This window comes from Sparus aurata, chromosome 15 (genome assembly GCF_900880675.1).
Source record: "Sparus aurata chromosome 15, fSpaAur1.1, whole genome shotgun sequence".
Lineage (NCBI taxonomy): Eukaryota > Metazoa > Chordata > Actinopteri > Spariformes > Sparidae > Sparus > Sparus aurata.
The window spans coordinates 2,055,803-2,073,604 of NC_044201.1; the positions used below are offsets into that span (position 1 = coordinate 2,055,803).

A 17,802-nucleotide genomic window follows, 5' to 3' on the forward strand; every position below is an offset into this window, starting at 1 on the left:
GTCAAACTACTTGATAAATACAGACTCACAGAATGATGCACGGACATGACAGATGTCTGTGCAAATAAGACTAATTTAAATAGGTTCTTAAAAGTTGAGGCGACACAACTAAGTTCACAGCAGATCATCTCTTTGATATTTATCTTAAAAGACAGACCACAAATTTAAATTGGCTGATAAGTCGTCATGAGGCCAACTCTTACTGTAAATATTGTTTTTCTGAATCCATCAATTTGATCATCAACTCACACCAAAAATGTTTTATTCCTCCTTTAAGCTAATGTAATATGAGAAGTCCGAAAGGACACACAATTATTACCGCACAAAGAAGAGGGTAGATACAACAAAGACAGGGATGCTTTTGAAAGTGCAAGGTCTCGTGTGTACTTAAGAGGAGCTTCCTCTCTGACCCATGTTCGGAAGGAACTAATATATAATTGTAGTAGCAGATTTTGGGTGGAACAAATGTGTGTTAGCAGGTCGTCAACACAACAATGTCCCCGTCTGTGAGACAATTTAAGGAATTCTGATTCTGATTTTTAAGAAATGTAGACAAAACACCCTAATATCATCAATATCAAACAGATTAACTAAAACACCTGTGAATTTAGAAGACATCTAACTCTAAAAGCACGAAAATCTGTCTGTCTTTCCATATGTTCCTCGCAAATGCTGAGAACCGTTCATTGGATCTACTTCACACAAGTTTGTTACTGGGGACCAAAGTAAAATGTGTGTAAAGTCAGAAAATTCTGTGTAAAACTTGGTGAAATTTGGATGCACTCAATATTGCTAAATATTAATTACATTTTGTATAAACAGCAAACACCACCCTCTGCAGCAGCAGGGACCGGGCTTAGGGCTCAACTCATATCACTAAATGGGGTACACAAAGGGGAAGCAGACAACAGCGTAGTAATAAGTGAGTCACAGAAAGTAATTTGACACAGTGTGCTCTAAAAAAAACAGAAATTAGGTAGGAGATACATTGAAATTCCCTGTTCATGCAGTGTTACCACATCTTCCTGTATTATTCACAGTAGAGGTGGTCTGGACAGTGAAAATTAACAGCTCTTCTTCAAATATGTGCTGGTTCAATAAATTCAGTAAACGGCAGCATTTACTTAACTCGACTCCCTAATAGCAGAAGCTGGGCACTGCCCCTGTCAAATAAACAATAAAATGAACATAATCTAAAGTTGTTATTTGACTGATTTTAATGTAAGTGTAATACAAATGTAGGTGTGTTACTAATTTAGGTGCAAGTCTCATGATTTGGGGACACCTACTACTACTGGTGGCGTATTTTGGGCTGGGCGATATGAAATACTTTATAAATGTTGATGAAGGTCCTTAGTCATCCAGGTCGTGGTGAATCTAGGGGCTGTATTACGAGCAACTGGACTTGTTTCAGTTTCTTGAAGACACTGCACCTCTCATCCAAGGCTTCTTCAGCTCTAACTAACTGGAGGGGAGTTGGCTGGCTTTTAAACTCTGTGTGGGAGTGTCCTTAGAGAGTCATTAAAGACATGTGTGAGCTCTGAGTTTCAGAGTCGTTAGGACTACTTGTGGGCTGTGGTCAGACCGGCCTTCATGTGGGTTTTGATGGCTAGCTGAGCCTAGGTTTGAATGGTTGTTAAGCTGTCTGGGGAGAGAGCTCAGTACGCACTTAGCCAGCATCCTAGCTCCTGTGTTCGGTAACACTCAACACCACAACAAAAAATCAAAGGATTTTGCCAGCAAGGAGAGAGAGATAACACCGGACCCAGATGAAACAAAGGTTCCTTATGATGTCACATCACTCTTTACATGTATTCCCACTCAAGAAGCTGTTAGGATGGTGAAGAAGCACCTGCTACAGGACTGCACTTTGTCCAGCAGATCCAACTTCACCCCAGATAAAGACAGGCATTACTGGAACTCTGTCTGACTACCACCTACTTCCAAGTTCAGTGAAGGTTTCTACAGACAGAAGCAAAGCTGCGCCATGGGCTCACCAGTGTCCCGAATAGTGGCCAACCTCTAAATGGAAGAAGTCGAGAGCAGTGCCTTAATTACCTTCACAGGAACTGCTCCTAGCCACTGGTTCAGGTATGTGGACGACACTTGGTCACAACCAGAACAGGGGAAGTTGAAGCCTTCACAGAACATATAAAGGCTGTGGACAATAACATCAGGTTCACATGGGAAGATGTCAGAGGAGACAGGCTGCCCTTCTTGGACTGTGCAGTACACATTGAAGAAGACAGAAGCCTCAACATATAGGTGAACAGAAAACCTACACACAGAGAACAATACTCAATACTCGACTATCACCCCCCACTGGAGCACAGGTTGGGGGTTATCAGAACCCTAAACCAGCGGGCTGAGACCATGCCCACTAATTCAGAGAGGAAGGAGAAGGGACAGCAGCACGTCAGGGGAGCACTTAAAACCTGTGCCTACCCAAACTGGACCTATCTCAAAACTTCTAAAAGATCCAGAGCAGATAGAGAGGAAGAGACAACAGTGTCTTTCCATATGTCCCAGGAACATCTTAAACTCACAAGGATGTTTAATCAACATTATTTCCCGGTCCACTTTAAACCTACCAACACACTAAGGGAGAAATGTGTCCATCCTGAGGACAACACATCCAAACATTTACAGAATAATGTAGTTTATGATGTTCCATGCAGCCAGGACTGCACAGATTTGTACAATGGGGAGACAAAAACCTCTCCATAAACAAATAGCACAACACAGAAGGATCAACTCCTTAGGTCAAGACTCAGCTGTCCACTTACATCTGAAGGAGGACAACAACGTAAACATGTTGGCCAGAGAAGACAGATGGTTTGAAAGAGCAGGGTTTCCTCCAGGATTTTTTTAAACCGTGGGGGAGGTCTGCCCGAGTGGAAGAGGGGTGGTGACGACGACGACGGCAACATGAATTTCAAACTGAATGTTTTTCTAAATACATTATTTACTATAGGGTTTCCGGTACATGGCTTGAAAATAATAATTGCAAATAGGATCTTGCAGTATCACTAGGCCAAAACAACAAACACAACAACAACAAATTAAAGATATAAGTTAAATAACTACACTAGTCTATACTGAATACCTCAACCTCCTTCTCTGCCTCTCCTCTTTTCTCTCCTCCACTCACCTCCTGCACTACTTCTGCCTGTGCTCTTATCTAATATAATATTGGGAAGTGTTAAATTCGTTCACATCACCAATACCACGCAGGTAATGTTAGGAATATTTAAATATTACACTTATCATGGTACACATTATCATTTCTATTGACTTGAGGGAATAACATCACGACAATAAGTCAAGAACATTGAGCCTCTCCTTTATGTAAGGTTACCTGACTCTCTTCCTCTGGAACCTCTCTCTCCTTTTGAAAATAGTTTAATATACTCATCTGAAAATGTAACCAGAAAAGAGTCATGGCAGAAAATTACCTGGGCATTACCTAAGCTAACGTTATGTCGTGCTGTTCAAAACGTGTATCTGAAACGTAACAGGTTTCCTCTATCAATAGAAAATTAAGTTTTACAGTTAAAAATTAATCTACAACAAAATAATATCTCTCTCTACTGTATAACCAAAGACTCGACATGCTTTATTAGGCCTAAAGTAATCTCTCTTTAACAAGTGTCAATGGTACAAAAATAAAATAAAAATCTCTCTGAAATAATGATAGAAATGATGCGTATCCTGTATTAACCAATCACTAACACATTTATCAGGATTTTTTATGTAGCCTAATCCATCTATACATTAGGGTCGTTTTCACTGGTTTGAACAAAACTGTATATATAGGCCTATAAAAATACATAACCTAGCTTAGGTACCTTTCTTTCACCCTTTTCTCTCCCTCCACGTCGGACTGTTGTCTCTGCTCTCTTGTCTTTCGCGCGCAGCAGCCAGACTGGCAGGTGGTGACTCCGGTGTTGGTTTTTCAAAATAAGGGTAGGCTATTTGCAGCGTAGCGTCACATTTCATGAAAAACACCATGTTTTGTGCCAAAATCACATTTCATACAATAATATACATTAATATAAACATAAAACAACATAAAAACAAGGTTAAAAAAAAAAAAAAAAAAACATTATTCTGAAGGTGTGGCGGCTTTTATTTTGCCGTGGCGGTGCGCCACAATCAATTACATGTAGAGGAAACCTTGAAGAGGAGTAAATAATCCATCTATGTCAAACTGAAACGATTGTCTTTGAACAGAGGTGGACTAAGACATTACTTATCACCAACCTACAATGCAATATGGAGTTCCCAGCCCAAGACAGCTTAAAGTCTGTGTAAAGCAAATTCAGCCATTTTCTTCTAAACACATTAAATAAGTCATAGATGTATTTCCTTAAAACATGTAAAAAGCCATTCAACCATTTAGAATTTAATTGTGGAGCTAGGCTCACAACTTGTGTTTCAAAATTTCTGTGTTCAGGATTTAATGGGCGGGTCAGAAATCATTAGCATAAACCCGGCCCTACTGCCGAGGCTGTATAAATACATTAAGCGCATTAGCTTCGTTGGTTTTCCGCTCGCTCTCGAGTCACGGATAGCATCTCTTACGATAGTTTGCAGCTAGCTAATCAGTCAACCAGTCAGCTCATGCATCTTTCCTGGATGCCACAGTGTGCAGGGTAATGGCGCCATTAGCTTATTTAAGTTTCCTACGGACGACAATGTAAGGAAACGGTGGATTTTGTCAAGAGGAGCTACTGTTGAGTGTTCAAAATCACCACCAACACCCGTCTCTGCAGTGTCCACTTTCCCCACGATAGTTACAACAACTATCAACAGGTAAAGTCTGGATATCCGAAGAGTCCGTTGATGCTTGTCAGTGGGGCCGAACCAACCCTCTCTGTCTCCGGCTTGCATCCTCTCGTCCAGCCGACAGCGAGTGCCACCATTATGGCCACCGGCATTATGTGCCCGCCACCGACCCTCTTCGTCTCGCCGACAGCGGGTGCCGCCATCACGGCCACCGGCATTATGTGCCTGCCACCAGCTTGCATCCTCCCGTCCCGCCGACAGCGGGTGCCACCATCCTGGCCACCGGCATTATGTGCCCACGACCGGCTTGCATCCTCCCGTCCCGCCGACAGCGGGTACGACCTTCACGGCCACCGGCATTATGTGCCTGCCACCAACCCTCTCCGTCCTGCCGGCAGCAGGTGCTATCATCTTCGCCACCGTCTAGCTGTTCCAGTGGAGGTGGTGTTTGGTGGAGTGAGGGGAGGTCGTCTGGTTGGTCCAGATGAGGTAGATGGTCCAGTGGATGAAGGATGTCTAGTAGGGTTGTTCGGTATACCGGTACTAATTTGGTACCGGGGTACTGAGGCATTTAAAACGATACTATATTGCATTTGGATGGGACCGGTACTTGCAGCGCCGCCGGCAGTGCCTGCAACAGCGCGACGACCTCGCCACGTGATGTCACTGCATTGTAACTACAGCTGAGAGGACGAGGAGCAAGCCGGAGCTTGGGGAGAAAAAAAGAAAAAGCAAGCAAGCCGGAGGAAACAGCTAGCAAGTGAGCGAGCAGCGTGGACTGGAGCAACAAACAAAGCAGGAGGAAAGCTTGGAGAGAGCAGAGACGTTGGAGAGGGGGAGAGAGAGAAAGGGAGAGAGAGAGAGAGAGGAGCACAGAGAGGATAATGGCTGCTGCAACCGTCACCACGCCGCAACTTGTGGACAAACCAGGGGCGCGAGGTGCGATGAGCAAGGCGAGACAATTAACGCTGATGCACCACTGTGTAAACGGTGTTTTAAAACATGCATGGCTAAGGGCGGAAACACCTCCAACTTGGCCAAACACCTAAAGGACAAGCACCCAGACCTGCACACTGAGTTCAGGGAACGACAGGTAATTTACTCATGAAAAAAAGCCACATTCAGTGCTAAAAGCAAGCGCCACCCCCCTTCACTCTTAACAAAAGTAGCTCTGGAAGAAAAAAAAATAGAGCTGGTTTATTTTTATTTATATTATTATATTTATATTTTCACAGTGATTTTTAAACTTTTTGCCATACATGTAGACATTCTGATTTACAATAAATCTGAAGTGGTCCCTTAATTTTTTCCAGAGCTGTAAAATGCATACATGCATGATCTTTATAAAGTAACACACTTTTACATACACATTTAGCCATTTAATATGTTATAAAGACTAGTAACATACCATTTAAAGACACTGGTCCTACTTAAGACAGGCTATATCTAATGAAAATATTTTTTAGGTTATGTATCTCAATGTAATTAAGGCCTCAGCTTGTATGACAAATGCATCACCTTCATTTTATTTTTCACTGCAAAGGTCTGGTGCTTCTGGTCCGGATACAGTGACCCCACCCAGTGCCCCCACTCAGAGGCAACCTACTCTTCAGGCTGTTTTTGAGCAGCATACAAAATATGCAAAAGACTTGAAAGATGCTGATAGGCTGAACAGAGCAGTCACCGAATACATCTGCATGGACCAAGTGCCAGTTTATACAGTTAAAAAGGCTGGGTTCAGAAACCTTATTCAGCAGCTGGACAAACAATATGACCTCCCCTCAAGGAATTTCTTCATGTACAACGAAATTCCAAAAATATATTAAGAGACAAGGTCAATAGTTAGTGCACAGCTGGCAGACAAACCATTCTTCTCCTGCACTACAGACATCTGGACAAGCAGAGCTGTGAGTTCCTGCATGGCTGTAACTCTGCAGTTCATTACAGCATCCTGGGAAATGAAGTCCTGGTGCATAGGATGCTCTGCTTCGCAGTCTGACCACACAGCAGACACTCTGAAAGAGGTCCTGGAAGATGTCATCATGGACTCCTAGGGCCTTGATATGGCAAAAATGTCTGGAATCACAACAGACAATGCAACCAACAACCGCAAGGCATTTTCCAACCACCTCTGGATTCCCTGTTTTGGCCACAATTTGCATTTGGCAGTCAAAAAGGCCATAGAAATTGATCGTGTGGCGAGCTGTCTGTCCCAGCTACATAAGACAGTGTCAGGCTTCTCAAGATCTAATAAAATGTCAAGGCAGCTGAAGGAAAAACAAAAATCTTTAAAGCTACCACAACACAAGTTAATTCATGATGAGCCTACACGATGGGGATCCATCTATGATATGGTGGAACGCTTTTGTGAGCAGCAGCAAGCAGTCTGTGCTGTTCTAGCTGATGACAGAAAAAAATGGTTCCTGATGCCGAAAGACACAGACATGACAACTTTGGAAACAGTGAGGGATGTCCTGGCTCCACTCAGTGATTTCACAGATGCCCTTAGTGGAGAGAAAGAAGCAACTCTCTTATCAGTCCTGCCACTCCTGTGGAAAATTCAAGCCTGTCTGAAAGATGAGGAAGGTGACAGTCCACTGGCACTGGAAATGAAGGAGAAATGTAGAGCAGACTTTGAAAAGAGATATGATGAGCACAATATTAAGATGGCACTGAACATCTGCACCTACCTAGACCCCAGATTTAAAAGTACATTTGTTACAATGGAAGAAGAAGTTAAAGAGGAACTGCTCCTAAAAGCTCACACAGTTCTGCTTCCAGAGGAGCAGAGAGCAGAGCAACAAGAAGACTCAGGCTCGGAGCACCAACCAGCAGGTGCTTTAGCAAAAAAAAAAAAGAAGTGATCTAAAAAGCCTGCTCTGCACCATCACCTTTGAAAAGAGGGGAGCAGACAGTTTAACAGGACATGATTCATCCACACTAGAGACAAAATAAACCGTGAGATGACTGACTATGAACAGTTAAGAGATGTAAGTGCTGCACAGGACCCCCTAGCCTGGTGGGGTCAACATGAGGCTGATCTTCCCATCCTGGCTCAGTTTGCACGACAATATATGTGCATTCCAGCATCAAGCTGTGCATCAGAACGTGTCTTTAGCACATCTGGAAATATCTGTAGTCCAAGGCGTTCTAGATTGAGTGAGAAACACCTACACATTTTGGTTTTCTTGGCCAAGAATCTCAACAAGACAAAAAGCCTGAGTCAGACTCAGTAGATAGTCTACTCCAAAAGAATCTGCCACCCAATAGTAGGCAAGAGAGGGACTAGGGAGAAGGGACATAATGTTGAGAGAAAATTAAGAGATTTTGCTGCTACAGTTGCTAGCTTGTTCTCATTGTACTAACTTAATACTTTTTATCTATTCACACTGACTGTTCTAAAATTGTTTTTTGAGTGCAATAAGAAAAGCCTAGTATTTTGAATTCTATTTCACTGTTCTAAAAGTGTTTTGAGTGCAATAAGAAAATGTTAGTGTTTTGAATCGTTTTTTATTTTATTCATTCTAAAATTGTGTGCATTAGAAAAGCTTGTCTTTGTGGGATTTTATTTTATTTACTGATTAATGTTATTGTTCTAAGATTTTCTATTAAAATAAAGTCAGTAATGACATTTTTTGCGTTCTCTTTTTATTTGAAAAAGTATCGAAAAGTATCGAAATACATGTTGGTACCGGTACCGATACCAAAATGTTGGTATCGTGACAACACTAATGTCTAGCTGTTTCAGTAGAGGTGGTGATTGATGGAGTGAGGGGGGGGGGGGGGGGGGGTCGCCTGGCTGGCCCAGAGGAGGTAGAGGATGGTCCAGCAGAGGAGGCTTTAGCTGGCCTCTTTGTTTTCCTGACCTGGTTAACTAGTCGAGTTGCCACCGCTGTTGAACAAATCCTTATGACCTCACCCATCCTTTTCTTTTTCAGTGCCTGTTCACTGACCTTCTTTTTCTGTAGGTGGAATTGATCATTTTGATAAGAAGACAGGCAGGAATGCCTCAAAGGCTGGTCTATTATCATTGTTGAGGCCGTCCAGTTCCTGGCCTTCATGGTTGACTTGATAATGGCGAGGCTCTCATATGTTTCAACATTCAACGAGCACCTGTCGGCCTCTAGGATGTCGTCCAATAAATTAAATGATCCTTCTACCAGGGGGCCTGTGAAAACTGGAAGAAGGGCTTTCACAGCTTAATCAGGGTTGGATACCTCACACCTCTTTCTGTAGTTTTCAAAAATGCACCAGTCCACATCCACTCTGCTGTCCTCTTCAACATAGATCTTGGCCAGAGGTACCAGGTCAACATCTATCTGGTAAGCCCGAACCTCCTCCTCCAGTTGGGCTAGCTCTTCCGGCCGAACAACATTAGGCAAGGCTTTTCCTAAGGTCATGAAAGCTCCACATACAGAGTCACACTGAATAAGAGATGGAGTCAGGGCAGAGAATCAGGTGATTATGTTGTTGTCAAGGGGAAGATTTTTGAGGAGGAACTCTGTTGACTTTATGTAGCCTTCTCTAAGAGAGTTGTAAAAATTCTCAACTAGGGATGTCACGATTACTCGATTTCACAATTAATTGCGGTATTAAGTGCTACGATTAATTGATCGTAACGTTTCCTGAATACCGTCAGAAAATGTTATGGCGGAACCATAGTTAAGGGCAACTCAAACGGAACAAAAACAAAGTTACAACACCCACGCATTGCCGCGCCCCAGTGTGTTGCTTTGTTTTGGTCCCTGCAAGTTGCAGAAGAAAAGCGTGCCTGAGGGGAAAATGGCAGAAGAGTTATTCCCCCGACCAAACGTGTGAAATCAGCCGTGTGGGAATATTTTGGTTACAGGAAGAATGACCAGGGTGTCGTTTTAGAGGACTGCTTGCCAGCATGTAAATCCTGTTATAAAAAAATTGCAGTCAAAGGAGGAAACACATCTAATATGTTTCACCACCTGCGGGACAACCACCAGACTTTGTATACCAAAATAAAAGGTAAATAATGTTTTCCTAACGTTGCATTGAATTAGTAGGAAATTAAATGTTAATGTGTCATTTGCTTTTGATTGTGTACAAGTACAACACGGGTTTGCCTTTCAGTGCAGCGTGAGGTCGATCGCTTTTTTTTTTTTTTTTTTTGTCGTCGGACAGTCTCACGGTCAGTGTGCAGTGACGTGTAGAAGAAAACGCCATGTAGTCAAGGTCTTCACTCAGTCAGTGAACATTTAGCTTACCTCCTTTTGCTTTCTCCCATCTGTGCATAAACGTTGGGCTTGTGCTTCCAGCTCAGTCCAGTGCTTGTACACTTGTGCTTCCAGTCCGTTTCATGTTTTACTAATTTGTTTATGTCATTGTAATTCAAACATAAAATAAATTAACCAAAATAATACGTTTTATATGTGGCCACGTAAAATTAGACAAATGATTACAACGATTAAAAATAAACTTAAACATCTGGTATAGATGACAATTGATGACTTTAATAATTTAAACAATTCTCCTGGGGGATAAATGATTGGTCCTATATTAATAGATACTTAAATATACAAATACAAATATTGGGTCATATAATTAGTAATATAATTATATTTTGACAGTCAACATAAGTCATTACAGCCCAAAAAAAGCTTAACTGTATGTTGGAAATTTATTTTCTCTTTTCTTACTCACTGACACCTTCAGGGCAAGATTTGGGGTGCTGCTGCTGCTGCAGTTCAACAACCAACTGTTGCAGAATTCTTCGCAAAGTGTGTCCCATACGCTCCTACCTCAAAACAAGCCCAGGATTTAAATACTGCTGTAGCCTATTTTATTTCCAAAGACATGATGCCATTTCAGATTGTGGAAAAACCCGGATTTCTTCATCTCATGAAAAAGGCAGTGCCACAATACAAAGTACCCACAAGAAACTACTTTTCAACAACCAAAATCCCAGCCATGTATGAGGAGGTGAGAGGAAGTGTGGAAGAACAGCTGGCAGAGGGTGAATGGTTTGGTGCAACCACAGATTTATGGACCAGCACTGGTGGTACAGGAGAGCCCTTCATGAGCTTTACAGTCCACTACATCTCTACTGACTGGAAGCTTAAGTCTCACTGTCTTGAGACAGTTTATTTTCCAGAAGACCACACGGCAGAGCACATTGCAGAAATGGTGGAGAACATGCTCTTGGATTGGAAAATAAAGAAAGAGAGTCTGTCTGGAATTACAACAGATAATGCCAGAAACATGAAGAAGGCCTTTGAAGATTTTCCATGTGTTTGGTTTTCTTGCTTTGGTCATAATTTAAATTTGGCCATTTCCAAAGTCTTCAAGATACCAAGAGTGGAATCCGCTACCAGAGCATGCAGGCATTTGGTGCAAGGATTTTCTCGAAGCTGGAAACGGAAACGTGAGCTTAAAAAAAAAGCAGGCAGAATTGGACATCCCTGAACACTCACTGATAAATGATGTGGTCACCAGGTGGGGATCCACATTTGAAATGATTTTAAGATTCTTGGAGCAACAGCAGGCCATCTGTGGAGTGCTAGCAGGAGACAGATCCGCCTGGCATCTCATGCCTAAAGACAATGACATCAGTGTCTTGGAGGAAGTCAGCCAGCTCCTTCGTCCTCTCCATGACTTCACTGACATCCTGGCCTCAGAGAAACAGGTCACGCTCTCCTCCCTAAAGCCAGTCTTGGAGCACATCAACACCGAGATACTTGAAGAACAAGTAGAAGACAGCAATCTCACATCACACAGATGAGCCTACAGCAGCAAATGAACCAAGCACCTCTTCCACTACCACCAAAAAGAAAGAGAAAAGCCTGTCTGGGTTATTACAACACATAACCACTGCAAAGAGACACAGGTCAGCTGCTTCAGGAAGTGAAATGCCAAATATTCAAGAGAGAGTTGATTCTGAGAGCAAGCTGTATGTGTCCCTCCCTGCTATCAGCAGTGATGATGATCCCCTAGCCTGGTGGAAGGCACATACACAAGAAATGCCAATGCTTTCGAAGGTTGCCAGGAAATTCCTCTGTATCCCTGCCACAAGTGTACCTTCAGAAAGAATGTTCAGCACAAGTGGCCACATCCTGTCTCCTCAGAGATCAAGACTCAGCTGTGAGCACATGAACATGCTGACGTTCCTACACTTTAACCTTTAGGCTTTCCCCCTTATTTTGTTTTTTGATCCAAAAGAAAATACACACAGCTAGCTTGTATTGTAATTTGTATTTAACTTCAGACATATGGTCTTTATTTATTTTCACAGTATTATTTATGTTTTAAAGGGCAGCTGCAAGTCAAAAAGGGCAGCTGTAAGTCAGAAAAAGCAAGTTTATTTCCCATGTTTTTCATAATTTTCTACTCGGGTAGAAAAGGTACAGAAAGATAGAGGTTCTGTAGCCCTTCACATCTGTTTTCTCTGAGAGAAATATGTAGCATTTGTGTAGTGTATGTAGTGATGATTTTTGTTTAATTGCCATTTTTTCTTGTACTTTTTGGTTACTTGACTTTGTTGCTATATATTTTTGTTATGTTGGCATCAAAAGATAGCAATAAAGAAAACTTTAAGACCTTCAAGGAGTGTTCATGTGATTTTACATATGAATAGAGTTGTGAAATCAATCAATGCATAATAATCGTGATCATCGTAATATCGTGATAAATTGTCTGACAATAATCGTACTAAGGAAAGCTGTAATGTTGACATCCCTATTCTCAACCCATATTTTCAAATATTACTTGTTCATGGCGGAGAAGCCAAACCTTCCAACAAAAAGCCTTTTGTTTGAAAGCTGTAAATCTGTACTCCGCACACTGATCTTCAGTATCTCCTTAATACTCAGGGGGATAGCTCCTGGCTTCAGAAATTTGCTCAGAAGATCTCTCACAAGGGCCACCATTTCAACATGCAGCAAGTGCACCATGGGTTTCTCATGTTGCAGTTTTTTTTTAGAAACACTTGATATGTTGGAAAGACACCTGCAAAATTAAAAAAAATTTCAAACATTTTTTCAAGAGTAATCAAAACTAACAAACGTGATAACAGTTATTAACTTTAAAGAAACATGTGGCCTCTTTCACAGGGCCAGTTACTAAAATCATAAACACATCCTTTAAGGAGGGAAAATTCCCAAAGGACTGGAAGTCAGCCATTGTTGTGCCAGTCTATAAATCAGGGGACACAACTGATATAAATAACTATAGGCCATTTAGTATTCTACCAGTCATGTCTAAGCCAACCACTCCGCCGAGACTACAAATTGTTTTTTTGTGGAAAACATCAAATCAAAAATGGACAAAGGAGGCGTAGTTGGAGCAATATTTTTAGATCTTAAAAAAGCTTAGAATACTCATTCACAAAATGTCTTATTTTAATTTCTCAACCAGTGTAATTGACTGGATGAGATCATATCTGTCACATAGAGTGCAATGTGTAAGGGTTAGTGGTGAGACATCACCACCCCTGAGGAATTAACTGGGTGTCCCCCAGGGATCTGTCCTGGGCCCTATTCTTTTCAGCCTTTATATAAATGACCTGCCATCAGTCTGCACTGGATGTGAGGTTCAGATGTATGCTGATGATACAGTAATTTATGTCCATGCACAAACCAAAGCCCAAGCTGCTGCCAAACTCAGTGATACAATCGTACATGTACATAAATGGCTTGATTACTCACTGTTATATCTCAATGTATAGAAGACAGTCTGTATGTTTTTTAGCAAGACTAACAATGTACCTCACTGTGAACCCAAGGTCTATGTGTCTGGGGAGGTCATTCAAACAGTTGCACATTTTACAGGGTGTCCGCGGGGTTGTAAAAGGTATTAAAAGGTAGTAAATGAAATTAGCAAAAATGAAGGCCATTAAAAAGTATTAAACAGTAATAAATGTCATCTGACGAGGTATTACATTTTAGAACCACTATCCAACTATTAGGTTTTTTTCCGTTTGTGGTAAGTGCAGGCCTATCTCCTAAAAATCGGTGAATGATGTGACGTGATGCGGTAAAACTATTTGCGTCTCCAGGGCTCAAGACTGTTACCAATTGGTGGCATTTTGCGAGCAAATTGCCATCAGCCTGTTGCATACCTCCAGCATCTGCAGAAATCTGTAACTGATAGGTCTGATCAAGCTCTTGGGAGGCAAATGGAGCAGACTCTGAAACTCTGAAAAAATCTCCTTCTGTTTTGGTGACTTCTCAATATCATAGTAAACATCAGTGCAGAAATCTTCAACTTCTAAGCCGAACGGGCTCATGAGGGCCTTTGCAGAATTTTGAGCTTTTTTCTTTTAAACTTGCTGTCTTGCACCCATTGTTAAATTGCTACAGCAACATATTGAGCTGATTATGCGCAGTCAGCAGTTATATCTGTCTATATGTGAGTGCAAATATCATTTCATGTTAAGCATGGGATTTAAAAAGTATCCTTTGTAAATATACTTTTATAGCAGTAGCGATGCTAATCATTGTTAGCGAGTTTTGGGAAGTCTCACTCTATGTCTCTCTCTCTATGACGTTACTGTAAAGACGTGCAGTCAGGTACAGAAATTTGGCACAGATTGAATCAATGTTAAATGGTACTTGGTAGTACCAACATTATTTGTTGGTACCCTTAAAAGTACTGAGTTTGGTACCCAACCCTAATTGCAATACACAGTATATATCTCGATATTTTGAAATCTCCTCAAAAGCACTTGCTAGGACTGGGCGATTACTTTATACATCCTTGCATCACAATGACGATATAATGACCAGCCTTGTGTGTATTATAATATTACTGTGTTGCTAAAGTTTCAAAATTGGAACAAAATGGTGGTACACTGGTTACTAAATCATGTAGTGAAGCAGAGAACTAAAACAGTTGGTAGAACCAGTGCTACAAGTGGAAAAGTTGTTCTAGAGCCCAGATGTACAAAGTGTACATTTTGTGAGTCAGTCCTAGTTTGGGGGGATTATTTTGGAAAATAAGCCCAATCCTGAGCATCCTTGTTAGGATGCTGTTACTCTTTGGGGCTTTTGTTTTAAAAAAACACATTTGTCTATGTTCTCTGTTAAGATACACGAAAATGTAAGTACAAGGACTGAGACAACTGAGTTTTCACGGAATTCTATGTCTTATTCTGTTTTTTCGTCATTCTGTTTTTCACAGTTTATAGATAACTGCATCATTTTGGCTAATTATAAACCAATTTCTTTGAATCCATCAAAATCAATATGAACATTTTGGTCCTCAAAATTTTTATTTAGTTTATATTTTGTCAGGATTTACCAACTATGGATGACAAAGGAAAGATCTGAAGATTTTATTGCCTTATCAACATAACTGTTTCGAATTTGAACAAACCCTGTCCCCATAGTACAGCACCACTATCCTTATGATCAGTATTGGCCAATACTGCGTCCAGCAATCACTGACAAATGATCAGCCCCAAAAATCATGATTGAGCACCCTCGGTGAAGAACTATTGTCACCTGTTAAGTTTTTATTGATGTTAAATGAAGTTAAGTTTGAATGATGCTTGTTGCTGAAAGTATCTGAAACTACTACCATTTCAAGGAGGAGTAGGTTTGTAGAGGATTTGAATTTTCAATTTACTTTATTGTAAACATAAGGTCGCTGGTTCGAATCCCTGGCTCCCCAGGGCGGGACTGAGTTACAAGCCGAAGCATCCTTGAGCAAGATGCTGAACCCCAACCCTGCTCCTGATGTGCAGTTGGCACCTTCGTGGCAGCCACTGCCATCAGTAAGGGCCCTGCGATGAGCTGGCGACTCATCCAGGGAGTACCCTGGCCTTCGCCCATAGAGTCACTGGATTTGGCCCCAGTACCCCCGCTCCACCTTGAAAAAAAGGTGGTATAAAAGCGGTAACATCACCCGCGACCCGCAGGATAAAGCGGAAGAAAACGAAACGAAACAAGCATAATGTCATCAATAGTGTTGTCATGATACCAAAAATATGACTTTGGTACGATACCTGCCTAAAATATCTCAATAACGATACCACGGCGGATAACTAAAACATCATCAAAAGTAATGGATGATAAATTTAAAACCCTGGATTATTAGCCTGCAACTACATTAGTGCACTAAATTGCAACACAATTGATCCACACCTGGTGGAGGTCTGTGCTAATCAGACCATATTCTAATAATATAAATTACAATATACAATATAAATTATTGACAAAAATGTACATGCTATGATTATATCACTAGTACTGATTGACTTAGGGGTGTTGTTGATCAGCATACTTGAGAACACCAGCACATGTAATGGAAAAGTTGATGTTACCAGTGTGAACGTTGTGTTTGCATACAGAGATGTGTGGAACCACATTGGACTGTTAAACAGTTCGCTTTACCCCTGACTGCCTCGTGCAACTCTGATGGTAAAAAAAGTTTGCTTGTCACAAAAAAACCTACTTGACTTCCATCCGAGGGATATTAATGCTATCTATCACTAACCTGCAGCTCTTTGAACAAGTCCGCATGTCTGTCAGCTACATGTTTCGCTGAGTTGGACGTGTTGGCTCCTTAGGTCATTACGGATTTAAAGCATTGTTTACAGACGGGCTTTGTGGTGTCCGTGGGCTTGCCCTCACTGTCGGCAACGTGAGCAAAATATTTCCATATTTCTCTCCGTGCGTCTGCTTCTTCAACAAGCCTAGGACTGTCGGAAGGAGCACTCATGCCACTTTCAGCCATGCCTGTCTCGCTCTGCAGCGTGACTGTCCGTCACTGTGAAACCACGCCCATTCTGGCTGCAGGCAGTGAGGAAGCAGAGAGAAGCTGCACACAGACACGCTGCCCCGCTGTCGCACCAAGTTCATAAAGTACCGATACTAATAAAACACGAAAAAGTATTGTTTTTAACGGCTGGGTACCGCGGTACCTTTCTAGTATCGGTTTACCATGCAACACTAGTCATCAAAGAGCTGAACATTGTGTATTTAATGGTTTCTGCAGATGAAAGTGATGAAAAAATAAAAAGTATAGAAGAAAGCAGAAAAATGAAATATACCATAAAAAACTAAGTTGTGAAGAACAAAATTGTGAATTTTGACTCAGGACGCATAAAAAAATAACAATGTGTACGAAGCTTAAGAGAGCACTAAAGTGGACGGTTGTCAGTATGCAAACAACTTTAGATAAATAAAAATAATGTTTCACTGGTACAGTTTCTCCCTTTGATAGCAGGGCTATTATCAGGTCAACTGCAAAACAAAAGACAGCTGACATGGCATACTGGAGTGATAACTGGTGGGTAATGGTCAGGAGCTCCATGGTACAGACAGACAAAAGAGCAAAGGGCCAATATGAATTAACAAAAAATTCCCCGACGGCTCACATCAAGTCACTCTGTCCATCTGCAGACCTGGGGTGGAAAATGCAAAGACATGGGGCTCAGGGGGTTGGGGGTGGTGACTCAAGGTGGCTGCATTGTTTCCACTGGGTATTCCATCATAGTCTGGTGTTCCTCTTTATGTAAAAACAATCAATCTCGGGGCTGATATCAAAGACACGGGGAAATTAGAGCAGACTGGTAAGAACATAAAGCACTAAAGCTTAGCGGGGTGCATCCACTATGCCACTAATTAGGCAGAGGCCAACAAAATAACCTTTCAATGTGCATTGCAGCCACTTCCCACACACACACCTGCATTTCACCCTCTATTAGCCAGACAGGCAGTGTGTGTGTGTGTGTGTGTGTGTGTGTGTGTGTGTGTGTGTGTGTGTGTTGAGGGTGGAGTGGGAGATGGTGGAGTGGGAGATGGTGGTGGGAGGGTGGGGCAGAGACTATTGAGACACCAATAGAAAAGATGGCTCAAGTGTGATGGTAGAAAACCAAGGGCACCACAGATACAGAAAATAATTTTTCCTCTCCAAAATAAAATGAGTTTTACTCTAAACAGCCTTTATCTCAGTTCCTGTCTCAGGTCCCACATTCTGGTGAATGACAAGTTCTCACTCTCATCTTTCATTTCTACAAGACCTTGCTCTGCAGTGGGGCTGGGGGTG

General features: G+C 41.7%; 1 protein-coding gene across 1 annotated transcript in view; it reads right to left on the minus strand.

The window, feature by feature from the left end:
* Positions 1-17,802, minus strand: part of atp6v1ba (ATPase, H+ transporting, lysosomal, V1 subunit B, member a) — a 93,561-nt gene that overhangs the window by 58,334 nt on the left and 17,425 nt on the right. The window lies entirely within an intron of this gene.